Source organism: Ursus maritimus, unplaced genomic scaffold (assembly GCF_017311325.1).
Source record: "Ursus maritimus isolate PB19 unplaced genomic scaffold, ASM1731132v1 scaffold_30, whole genome shotgun sequence".
NCBI lineage: Eukaryota > Metazoa > Chordata > Mammalia > Carnivora > Ursidae > Ursus > Ursus maritimus.
The window spans coordinates 26,572,794-26,584,983 of NW_024425564.1; positions in this window are offsets into that span (position 1 = coordinate 26,572,794).

Here is a 12,190-nt window from a genome sequence, read left to right on the forward strand (position 1 = left end):
CTGCTCTGCTCAGTGACAACTGGAGCTCACATGGTTTTATTTTGCTGTCACAGCATCCCGGGGGGAAAAGCTAGCTACGGCGCTCTAGGTCACCATGCGACAGTGGGGAATGGAGAGTCCTGAGAGGTTCGCTTACGCTAACCACCACGTGGTCCTCTCAGGTGTATTTTGGCATCTCGTGTCTGCATTGAATTTCATTCTCTTGTCACACACACAAAAATATCCTCAAACTATCCGTAAATAGCTTAGGTGGGTAAGCAAGGGGTCTTCCCCGCACCTGTGGGCTCCTGCCCCTATCACTTCATTGGGATGACTCCCTCCATCCGCTGTCTGTGACACTCGGACTCGGCGTGTCACCCCTCTGAACCTCTGTTTTTCTTGAGATATTCATTCTTTGCATGGAAATGTTGTAGGAATGGACGTAAATCTCAGCACCGGGCACATGGTGGGTGCTCATTCGTGTCTCCTTCCTTTCTTGACATCTTTTCTGGACAAGCAGAAGAAGGCTGAGTTTCCTCCTGCCCTAATTCCTATTGGAATCTTCGAGCGGAATTTGCCAAAGGTCTGATATAACCAAGTGACACATTTGGAGGCATCCACGAAACTGTATATTTACACATCCCTTTTTGTTTTTAGGAGAATCTGGATATTTGACTTCTCTTTAGCAGGAATACTGGGGAGCTGTGATTTTTCTCAAAGGGAAAACTGATTTGTCAGATAAGTGTGGCCAAGCTAATTGACATACAAGAGCCCATTGTTTCTACGGTAAGTATTGAATTATGTGAGACAAAGATCAGAACACTGCTTCTAACTTCCCAGTGGATGCTAAAAATAGCCGGGATACTATGGTTTCGTTATCTGGAGCAGGGGTGAGGAGACTTAAAAAAAATCTAGCTGAAGGCCACTCAAAGTCAATCAAGGTCCATTTAAATAAATAGCAACTGAATGTGGTGGGCTTCTACAGAGAAAGAGAAAACAGAGGAATCATTTTCTATACTGGTTATTAAAATAAGGGACGCAGAAATGAAGGTCTATTCAACAAATCCTGCAAAATATAAAACTATATAGTGTGTAAGATTTTGATTATCTGGAACCCTAGAGAAAGAAGCTGATAGCTGACTTTTCTATATAGCTCAGGATTTATATCTTCAAACAATGATTTTTTTTTTAAAGACTTTAAATGGAAAGCTCTCGAAAATAGATCACATTCTTGCACAGGTTCTTAGAGTATGAAGAACAGTTTAACCTCTACCTGATTTGAACTGTCAATTCTTTTTTTTTTTTTTAAAGATTTTATTTATTTATTTTGACAGAGAGAGACAACCAGCGAGAGAGGGAACACAAGCAGGGGAGTGGGAGAGGAAGAAGCAGGCTCCCAGCGGAGGAGCCCGTTGTGGGACTCAATCCCGGAACGCCAGGATCGCGCCCTGAGCCGAAGGCAGCCGCCTAACGACTGCACTACCCAGGCGCCCCAGAACTGTCAATTCTTTTTTTTTTTTTTTACAGATTTATTTATTTATTTTAGAGAGAGAGAACGAGGGAGGGGGCAGAGGGAGAGAGAGAATCTCCAGCAGACTCTGCGCTGAGTGCAGAGCCTGACTTGAATCTCACAACCCTGAGATCATGACCTGAGTCGAAACCAAGAGTTGGACACTTAACCGACCGAGGCACCCAGGTGCTTCGAGTTGTCAATTCTTATTAATATCAACTATTATACGGTCCTGTGTTAATATAGTGGTGCTCTCAAAATCAGTTGAGGTACATGGGACTGGTTGCCTCCTTATGGGTCCCGGATTTCTGTGTGTTTGTTTGTATCTCCTCTCGCTAGCTGCCGTCACTTCTCACTGCCGTCATATGTCATCTCTAGGACCCTCTTCTCCCTCCTGCTCTCTTTCAGTGATTGCTAAGTCAGATTCAAGTTCCTTGAAGCTATTAGTAAACTAGGAGTAAACTGGTCCTGAATGAACATTTAAGAGACATAAGAGGAAGGGATACGAGGCTTAGTGATTGGACTTTCGAAGATATATTTTATTTAGAGATTTGTGTTTGTTTATTTTTTCACTCTGCACCTTGTTGACCAAACCTTGTTATTCATTGATGTGCAATGCATTAAAGCTCTTCATAAACTATGAGTGCTATACATATCTGAGCTAGTATGCATATCTTCGGGGACTTTTGATGCAACCTCATTTAGTCCACAGCCAGCCAGCCACGCCCCGCTGGCCCTGCACCGATCATCCTTGTCCACATACTGGTGGACAAGTAATTTTTACCATGGGACTGATAAATACAGCAAGGTGGCATGGGTCATCTCGGAATAAAATTACACCTGGTCACGGATTTGATATTTAGAAGTCAGAGTTGGCTAAAGACTACTTTTTGAAATGAGCATGGCAGGGAGGGCTGGTGTCCAGGCTGTCCTGGGCCCTGGGCTTGCCAGATGGTTGCAGCGTGCTTCCTGCCGGAGCTCTGCAGGCATCCGGAGGCACCTGGAGCCCTCGGGCCAGTCTCTTGGCCGCAAGCAGCCTCAGTGGCTTATTCCAGTCTGCTGTACAAATATTATCATTTTCTATGTACGTCTTGGTATGAAAAAATACTGAGAAGTACTGGTGTTAGGTGACTATACCGGATTACAAGGGGGCGTGTTTGGGGATATGGATGGTTTGTGCTTCTCCTGATCTGTGATCTCCCAGCATGCTTTGCTGAGAACGTTCTTGTCCCAGGAAACAGGGTCATCTATGTGACTGGGTAGTCTGAGAGCTCACTCTCACCCAGCCACTGACCCAGTCCTCTCTGAGACACCCCAGCTGGTCCTAACATATGGGAATTTAAAAAAAACTAAATTCATTCATTCAACATGTATTTATTGAACACACTGTACTAAACTCTGGAGACACAAAGGCGGATAACATAGGCCCCCTACCCCAGTGAACTTGACAGGGAGATGGATGTGTACAGAAATAATCACAATGTGATGTGATGAAGGAAAACCTCACACAATTCCGGCCTGGACACCTGGACACCTGTCCAGCCCTTTATCTCGCCACCCAAACATAGCATGGCAACAAGACCCTCAATCTTGCTAAACACCTTCAGGCATGTTCGAGCTCCTGGACCACAGTTCAAGCGGTATAAATGCTTCGTAAGGAATCATGGGTTCTAACATAATATAATTAAAAAAATATTATTTAAAAAAAATAAACAAAAAAAAGAATCATGGGTTCGTTAAGATCCTAATCCTGACATCCCACCTGCAGGCCTCCAGTCCACGTCTCCGGAGGCCCCCACGGTGTCTGACACATTTTGCCACAGCAGGAGAGCAAGTTGAATGCTGGTTCCTATCACGCCACAGTTGTAGGCATGAAGTCAGAGAGAAAGCAGGGCCCTGCAGAGCGGGTTTCCTCCGAGCCAAACACCGAAGGTGGGCTTGTGATCTGTTTTTCCTTTCACTGAAACCGTTTCTTAAGCCTGAAAACTTTCCACTCTGAATTAGCTTGAGATTTTTGTTGAGAAAGGTCCAGGATGGGACAGATTGGCTCAATCGGGCTTAAAAAAAGAAAATTCATAGTCAACCAGCGGAGTGATAATAACTCTTGACCTACAAGAATGGAAGGAAATCAAAGGGGAGGAAAGAAGCCAAACCCAGTGGCGGTAGCACTCTAACTGCCTTGTTTTTGAAAATCCAGGAACATTTTGGGCTTCAAAAGGAAATGCGTTGATGCACGATCTAAAAGTGGGGGTTTCCTTCTTCAGATGATGTGAGATTTCATTTGGAAAAAACTTAAGAGGTCTTTGCCCTCTGAATACCCAAACTCTTTAGGTTTAAGTTGGGGTGTATCCTTTCTATCCTAAAAGCACAACAACTAGTGTTAATGGAGCATTTGCAAGGAAGAGTGCCAACTATGTATATAAATTCTCTCTTATTAATCTGAATTACAGGGCATTAGTGATGAGTCACACTTTATATTGCCTTAGTGTTTCTCACATTTTATTGAATGATAAAAGATTCAAGAGATACAAAAGGAAGAAAAATAGGCTCTTAATGCAGTCTGTGCCATCACTGTTGTCCTGGTGACGATCTGAAGTCCAAGGTCATTTTCACAAACATGAATATGTTTACAAGTAGCTAGAAGTGTGTTTGTCATCCATGCAGACTCGACTTCGTACTTTAGGGAACGAGCGATGAACCTTGGGTCTCTCAGGTCTAGAAAAATGTCACTAAGGAAGTTTCATGAAGCGAAGATTTTTAGACACTGTGAGCATAATTTTGTGACTTCAGTCAGGAAAGGTTTAGATTGGTGTCTGGAACATCTGTAGTACAGGCACTCTTGGAGTAATAAAAATCCCATCCATTCAAGCAACTCAAGGGAGTTGTGTTAAAAACAGGAAGGCTCCTCAGAGGCCAGAGAGCAATTGCTGAGCTCTGCCCTTCCTTCCCTGGGGGCAGCCAGCTCACCTGGCCTGCTCTCTGTCCTCCAAACCACACTCCAGCCTTCCTTTGCCTCAGGGCCTTTGCACCTGCTCCACCCTCTGCCTGAAGACTTTGCCACCTCAGCTCTTTTTAAGGCTGGTTATCTTCATTCTCCATGCCTAGCTCCAAAATCTAGATGCTTCTGCTGAGTACCCGATTTAAAGTAGACTCCATAATATAATAAAAAATCATTTAAAAAAAATAAAAAATAAAGTAGACTCCTCTCGAAGTTATCACATTTATTCCAATCTATCATTATCTTGTATATTTACTCATTTGTAATCTGACCCCCCCACCTCCGTGCAAGACCCATGACAACAGGGCCTGGGTCCCTCTTTCTCACCATGTACCCCCACTGCCCAGCACGGTGCTGGGCACATGGTCTTTGCTCAGTGCTTATCTATTGAGTGGATGATGAGTAAATTCATTGGTACATACATGGATAATATTGAATTTAGCTATATTAACAGAACGGGATATTACCAGATAGCCCATAAGCCTTACTGCATTTATATTGTTTATCCGACAAATGTGCCCCCTGTGAACGTAACCTGTGAGTGAGTGGGAGACTGCATGTGAGGGAAAAGATGAACTTGGCCATGAGGAGAGGAAGTAGAAACATGGAGATATTGAATCTGACTCTGAAGAAGTCTAGGGAGAGTCTGTTTGCCTTGAAGAATCTTTAATAAGCCTGAAAACGTCTCATCTATCAAAATCTTGTCACTCATCCCTGTTTCCCACTCCCAATATGACTTCTCCTGAGAAAATAGAAATGTCCACCCACATTCCTGATTGCCTCATGCTTGCCATAAAAATTGGGGTGGGCAAGCAGGGGAGAAACTGTCCTGGAAGGGTGTTTAAAAGTCTCCTCTTAGAGACCCCTGATTCCATGGTTTGTTTTAAGGGGGGCAACTCCTGTCTTAAGTCTTAGGTTTTTGACTATACAAATCTGAACTCTGTTGGCTACTGGGAAATGAAGCAAACAGATGTAATGTTAATTTGATGAACAGAGGTGGGAGGATATCTGTAGTGAGTGGCCCAGAATTGCCTGCAGGCTGGGAGAGATTGCCAGAATATGGGCTTCTGGGTGATGGAGAGAAGATTGGAGAAGTCTGAAAGAAGAAAATGAATAATGTCGTCTGGTCCTGAGACCCGGCGGTGCTGAGGTCAAGGTCAGGGATGGAGAGAAGGGACAGGAGCTACAGTTTGGGAAAGTTCTGGGACCTGTGCTGTAAGTCCATTTGTAACAAACTTAGGGATGGGAAACGTGCTATGGCCTAGAGTTGAAAGTGGCCTCAGCCATGTAGGGAGAAAGATGTTGGCGATGCTTAAAGATTCTTGTGTCAACCTATGAGTGAGCTGGCCGCTGACTTCTTGCCACAGAACGGCCCCCTTGAGTATTGGCAGAGCACATTCTTGGGTTACGTTCTCACCAATATAGTCTCCAAAGAGCCAGCCGTCTCTTCTAATGCATCCTAAATACCACTTGAGAGGTACGAGGTCCTGTAGAGATTCAGAGAAGGCTGGGGCTCAGAAAGTCTTCCGGAAAGAGCCGACTCAGGTATATTTGGGCTTTGGTGGAAAGGGAAAGGAAGGCCTTGGGATTGAGGGCAAAACAGCAAGAGCAGAGATCCAGAAGAAGCACCGGAGGGGCAATTGTTAAAGGCTGATGTGAAGACCTGCTCCATGTGGTTGTGAAGAGAGGAAGACGCCAATGGGCCATGGGGGACCATGGAGGGAGGTAGCAATTTCTCCAAGGAGAGGAGAGTAAAAACATAGAGGCTGATGACAAAGGAGACACACTTGAAAAATACCACCTTTATCAAAGAGTGATTGGCTTTCCCTTTTTTTGAGTGAGGTATTCATTAATATATCAGCAGATACATATTGAATTCCCACTATGTTGCCAGGTACTGTCCTTGTTTTGGGGAGAAAGCTGGGGCTACCGTGGACAGAAAAGTCCCCTCCTTCACGGGGAAGATAGAAAGTAAATGAGTAGCAAAGTAAGTCAGAAGGTTGCAAACACTATGGAGGAGAAAAGCCGGGCCAGGGACTGAGGTATCGGGTAGAGTCCGTGGCATGGGAGCCATTTTGTCTTGCAAAAGCAGACAACTCCATTTCCCCAGGTTCCATTCACTCACTCACTCGCTCACTCACTCACTCATTTATTCATTCATTTTGCTCATATTTCTTTTTGCCAGACACTGTTCTAGGCACTGGAGCAGAGCTGTAAACAAGAGAAGCAAACTCCACCCCTCAGGGGAGTTCATGGTCTAGGAAACAAGCAACAGACAAGGAAATAATGTAAGTGTAAGTAGTAGCGATCATTGTGACAGATGAGCAGGTAAGGAGCAAGGGGGGTAATGAGGAGGGGCCTGAACAGAGAAGGAGTAAGCCACGTGCTGATGGGTGAAGAGAAAAGCAGGGCAAATGCCCTGAGGAAGGGACCGAGCTTCAAGTGTCACAGAACAGCAAGTTCATGGCTTATGATGTCTTTCCTCTCCTCTCCTCTTTTCTTTCTGTTCTTTTATTTTTTAATTGATCAATTAATTAATTTAGGAGAGAGCAAGCATGAGTTGGGGTGGGGGGAGGAGGAGCAGAGGGAAAGAGAGAATCTCAAGCAGACTCCCCGCTGAGTGCAGAGCCAGGCGCAGGGCTCAATCCCATGACCCCGAGATCACGACCTGAGCCAAAACCAGGAGTCAGATGCCCAACGGACTGAGCCACCAGGGTGCCCCACCCTTCTCTTCTTTTAAAGATACTCTGCCTCTCAATAAAGGACCTGAATAAACCAAGGCATCATCTTACTATAAGGGGGAGACAGTGTGACATCAGGGAAAGTGTGACACCACACAACTCGACTGCTTGGGGTCTAGTTAGAAGAACTGCTTATTTTCTCACCTATAAAATAAGGGTTGGGGTTCCATCCTCTTGTTCACATTCATCAACCTTCTGCTTTGTGATGGAAGAGGCAGCAACTCGAATGTTCCTAGGCAGGGAAGGAAGGCGAGACTCTAACCCCTTTCTGGCCATCTTCCTCTGTGCATTCTGGTTCTTCTTCAATTCTACGACCAGCAGGGGAAAGAATTCCATTGGATCATCTCAAGGCTTGTGCCCTAAAGTCGAAAGCTTTGCTGAGGGACGCCCGGGTGGCTCAGTCAGTTAAGTATCTGCTTTCGGCTCAGGTCATGATCCCAGCGTCCTGGGATCGAGTCCCGCATTGGGCTCCTGCTCAGTGGGGAGCCTGTTTCTCCTTCTGCCTGCTGCTCCCCGTCTTGTGCTCTCTTTCTCTTTCTCTCTCTGACAAATAAATAAATAAAATCTTAAAAAAAGAAAAGAACACTTTGCTGATGTATGTGGTGCTTGTCAGTGAAGGCTTTTTGGACACTTGCCTGGTAGCCAGTGGGAGGCTCAGAGGTTCTGAGAGCTGAAAGCTGGGAAGAATCCATCTGGGGTCCTAAGAGGTGACTTGTCCTCAGAGCATACAGAGGGGGCATATTGGTGACAGGCAGAGATCTGTCCATGGCCACGGGCACCATTAGTTCGTGTAATTTCATTCCGTCTCCCCTGAGTCCCCCGATGCTACACACCGCAGTGCAGACCAGGTTTAACCCAGGAGCTCAGTGTGCAACCTTGGTGGTGAAGCCACGTCCCGGCTCGCCAGGGTGGGGGACACGGAGCTGTTATGATGGAGAACCTGAGGCTCAGACAGACAGAAGGACTGGCCCAGGGGGGCACCATGGTGGGGCAAGGACTTGAGCCAGGCTTCTCTGACTTATGACGGAATGTTACAGGAAGATAGTTCTACTGAGAGAGGATGTGGACAGATTCTAAACTCCCACAGATGGCCTTGCTGCCCAGCGCTGCCCATGGCGGTGACTCTCCTCCTTGACTGCACATTAGAATCACCTGGGGGTCTTCCAAAACTCCTGATGCCAAGTCTCGGGCTGGGCCAATGAGAAGAACAGAATCTCCTCTGGAGGTGAGAACAGACTCTGGAGGTGAGCCCAGGCATCAGTATTTTGTGATGGGACAACCAAGATTGAGAACCGCTGTCTAAGGGCAACGTTCCAGCTGTTGAAAATGAAAATGAAAATATAATCTTTGAGGAACTTTCTCCAAAAAAAAAAAAAAAGAAAGAAAGAAAGAAAGAAAGAAAGAAGAAAAAAACCTGATAATTTGCTACTTTTTCTTTCCCTGGGCACTCTAGAGCAGTCATTTTTCAAGATAAGGACCTGGGTTAAGTGGGTGCAAATGCATGAATAAAATGTGAAATAAATTACTAAGTGAGAAATAAAAGCCATGAATAATGTAAAAGGGGGAAGAGCTGGGAGAACTACGGCGGAAAGCAAAGCCATGAAAATATAAGAAGAGGGACACTTGGGGAAGGCTCTGTGGGTATGAATACAAATGGAGGAAGAGAACTCGTGTGCAAATCCTCTCTTTTTGAGACTTCAGAGCGGAATGTGCCTTTGATACCCGAAGGGTATCAGCTCTTACGAATGATTGACACGGTCCAGCCAGAGGCTGCCAACGCCCCCCAGGAAGGACGGTCACAGCCCCGGGTCTGTGCCGCGTGTCTAGGATGGAGCAGGGATGCTCTCAGCTCCAAGGTGGGGTGTGGGGAGAAGGTGGGGTGTGGGGATCAGAATCCATGGTGGACGGAGAGGAGAGGGGGGCCTTGGTCAGTTTGAAGAGCTCTGGTGGTTGGATGCACTCTTCCCCACTCCCTTCTCTTGCTCTCTCTCCTCCACCCCTCCACTAAGAATTGCGGTGTGACCAGCCCCCTGTAAGCCCAAACAATCCCACACTTTGTGATTAGCACGTGGTTTGCACTGTCCCAGCAGCTACCGGGATAAACGAACAGAGGTGTGGCAGATGACACACAGTGACTGAGTTTATTCTTAGTTGCCAATAACCCCTCCCAAAGGGAGGAACCTCGGTTGGTGTCCTTTGATTGACAAACAATAAATTCTCTGAGAAACTTGCTTCGGACAGATTCCCAACCAGCTCAGGCTGTGAGCAAAGGTTTGTAAACTCGCGATATTTTCATCGTACGGTAACCGATTATCTGCTTTAGGGTTTCAGGATAATACATTCTTTCTTAGACACAGTCCACGGAGGAGAGGACTTCACCATGAAAGATTCGTTTGATTGAACTGATGATACCCTATCATCAATTAATGAAGGTTGAAAGCTTCGAGAAGGTACATGCCATTGCCGGATGTTTGGGGGTTAATTAGAAGGCACTGAGTTTCATAAATGACCTCCATGAAATTGTAGTTGAGCTGGGGCAAGACAGGTGCAGATTTGGATGAATTTTATTCTCAGGTACTGCAAGAGAGATGTGTGTGTGGTTTCCTACTCTAACCTCTTTGACCCACAGAAACATCCTTTTTTTTTTTTTAAGATTGATTTATTTATTTGAGAAAGAGCACGCATGCAAGTGCGTGATGGTGGGGAGGGCAGGGGCAGAGAGGGAGGGAGAGAGAATCTCAAGCAGACTCCACGCTGAGCACGGAGCCCAACCCGGGGATCCATCCCAGGACCCTAAAATCATGACCTGAGCCGAATTAAGAGGCGGTCACTTAACCGACTGAGCCACCCAGGTGCCCCCATTTTACTCTCTTGACAGCTTCTGTTCCCTCCCCCGTGGTATCTTTCTTTGCTTTATAAAATTGTTATGGACTGAAATGTGAGTGTCCCACCCCGTCAAGTTCATATATTGAAACTCTACTACCGGATTAGGAGGTGGGTCCTTTGGGAGGTAATTAGGGTAAGAGGAGGTCTAGAGACCTCATGAATGGGATTAGCACCTTTATGCAAGCCATGTGAGAGCTTGTTTCTTATCACTGCTCCCCACCCTATGAGAACACAATGAGAAGTCAGCAGTCGGCACCCCGGAAAAAGGCTCTCACCAGAACCTGACCAGGCTGGCACCCCGATCTCAGACTTCCATGTTCCGTAACTGCAAGAAACAAGTTTCCATTGTTTATAAGCCACCCAGTCTATGTTATTTTGTTTTAATGGCCTGAGCGAAGACAGGTATATTTCAGAACGTTCTCAGAGCACTGACTGGGAAGGGAGATATTATTATCAAAGTGTGGCTAAACAGATATCAACACCCTCAATGATTTACTGTGTTACTATGGTTTCCTGAGAGAAGAAATAAAAAGTTCCAAATTGGCAGATTGGCATAAATGGTGTATAATGAGAGATCCCTTTGATTGCCTAGGATAGCAAATGGGTGCCTTTGATGTGAATGTCTGTAAATGTGCTTTCGACACCTGTGTGTAAATGCATAAGGCAAATATTGTGGTGCCAGGCCCAGCAGAAATTGCCGTAGACACAGAAATTCCCAAACAAACACTTAGCATAACAACTCTACCAAACTAATCATAATGTTCCCATTGAATCATCTAAAATAAGATGAGATCTCTCTTTGCCTGCGCAGAATTAGTCAAGCTCCTTTTCTGCATGATTCCATCCCTGGCAGAAGCTTCCTTTGGGCTTATCACCCACTTATTTAAGCGTGGCCAAGCTGTGTACCCCTTCAGGGAAAGGAATACCTTGTATCTCTTAGAAACATGACAAGCCTAGGAAAGGGGGAAATAGTCACAAGCCGTTTGATTGACAGCTAGGAGGAGAGTAAGTCGCACGCTCAGCATTTGGGTATGACTGATCCTCGGATTCATCCAGAAAAGGCATAGCAAGACACGTGTTTATCGATCCGACGTTCAGAACCCCGAAGCTACCCAACCTAATGTCAAGTCATGCTGTGGGAGTCCCACTGACAGCTGCTGAACAGAGTTTAGCCGTAAGGAGAAACAGGATGGATCTGCAACCTTTTTGCTCAAGGGCCAAACACAGGAAACATTTTAGATTTTGCAGGCCATATGCTCTCCATCAGTTCCATCTACCTGGTTCCATTGTAATGCAAAAGCAGCCCAGGACTCTATGAAAACTATATGTAAAATGGGCGTGGTCATCTTCCAATAAAACTTTATTTACAAAAACAAGCCATGCACCAGGTTTTACTGATGACCATATTTTGCAAAGCCCCTCCCCCTCATTTATGTTATTGAGAATGAAATGGATACGTGGAAGGTGGATGTGTTCACCAAATTATGGAGTATGATTTTTAGAGACAGTGTAGCATAGTAGTTAAGAGCACAGACCTGAAGCCTGAATTCAGACCACTCACTAGCTGGATGACCTTGAGCAAATTATTGACCCACTCTATGCCTCACCTCATTCACTTATAAAATGAGGATAATAGTAGAACTTACGGCCGTAGTTGGGGTCCGTACCAAAGAAGAGGAGGAAGGACTCAGGTGCGAGTCATTTATTTGAAGGCGAGCCCAAGAAGTACAGGAGTACGAGCAAGTGAAACAGTGCAGGGAGGAACTCAGGTGAGGGCATGAAAGAATGTGTCATTCTTGAGGCCACAGGGTGCAATTATGCTCAGCCCTTGGAGGTACCGTGTCGAATGGGGACACCTGCATGTGCTTCCTCATCCGCCTCCTCACAGAACTCTCCACTGTGACCACAGGGGCCATCGGGACGGGCCGAGGGTGCACGAGCAGGGCGGTCCCATGCGCCCCGCTCCCTCCTGGGGTTGTTGCAATGGTGACATGAATTAATATTTGTGAAGCACTTCGGGGAAAAAAATGCCAGGTGTTCAGTAAATGCCATTTAAGTGATTGTCAAGCAGTAGGA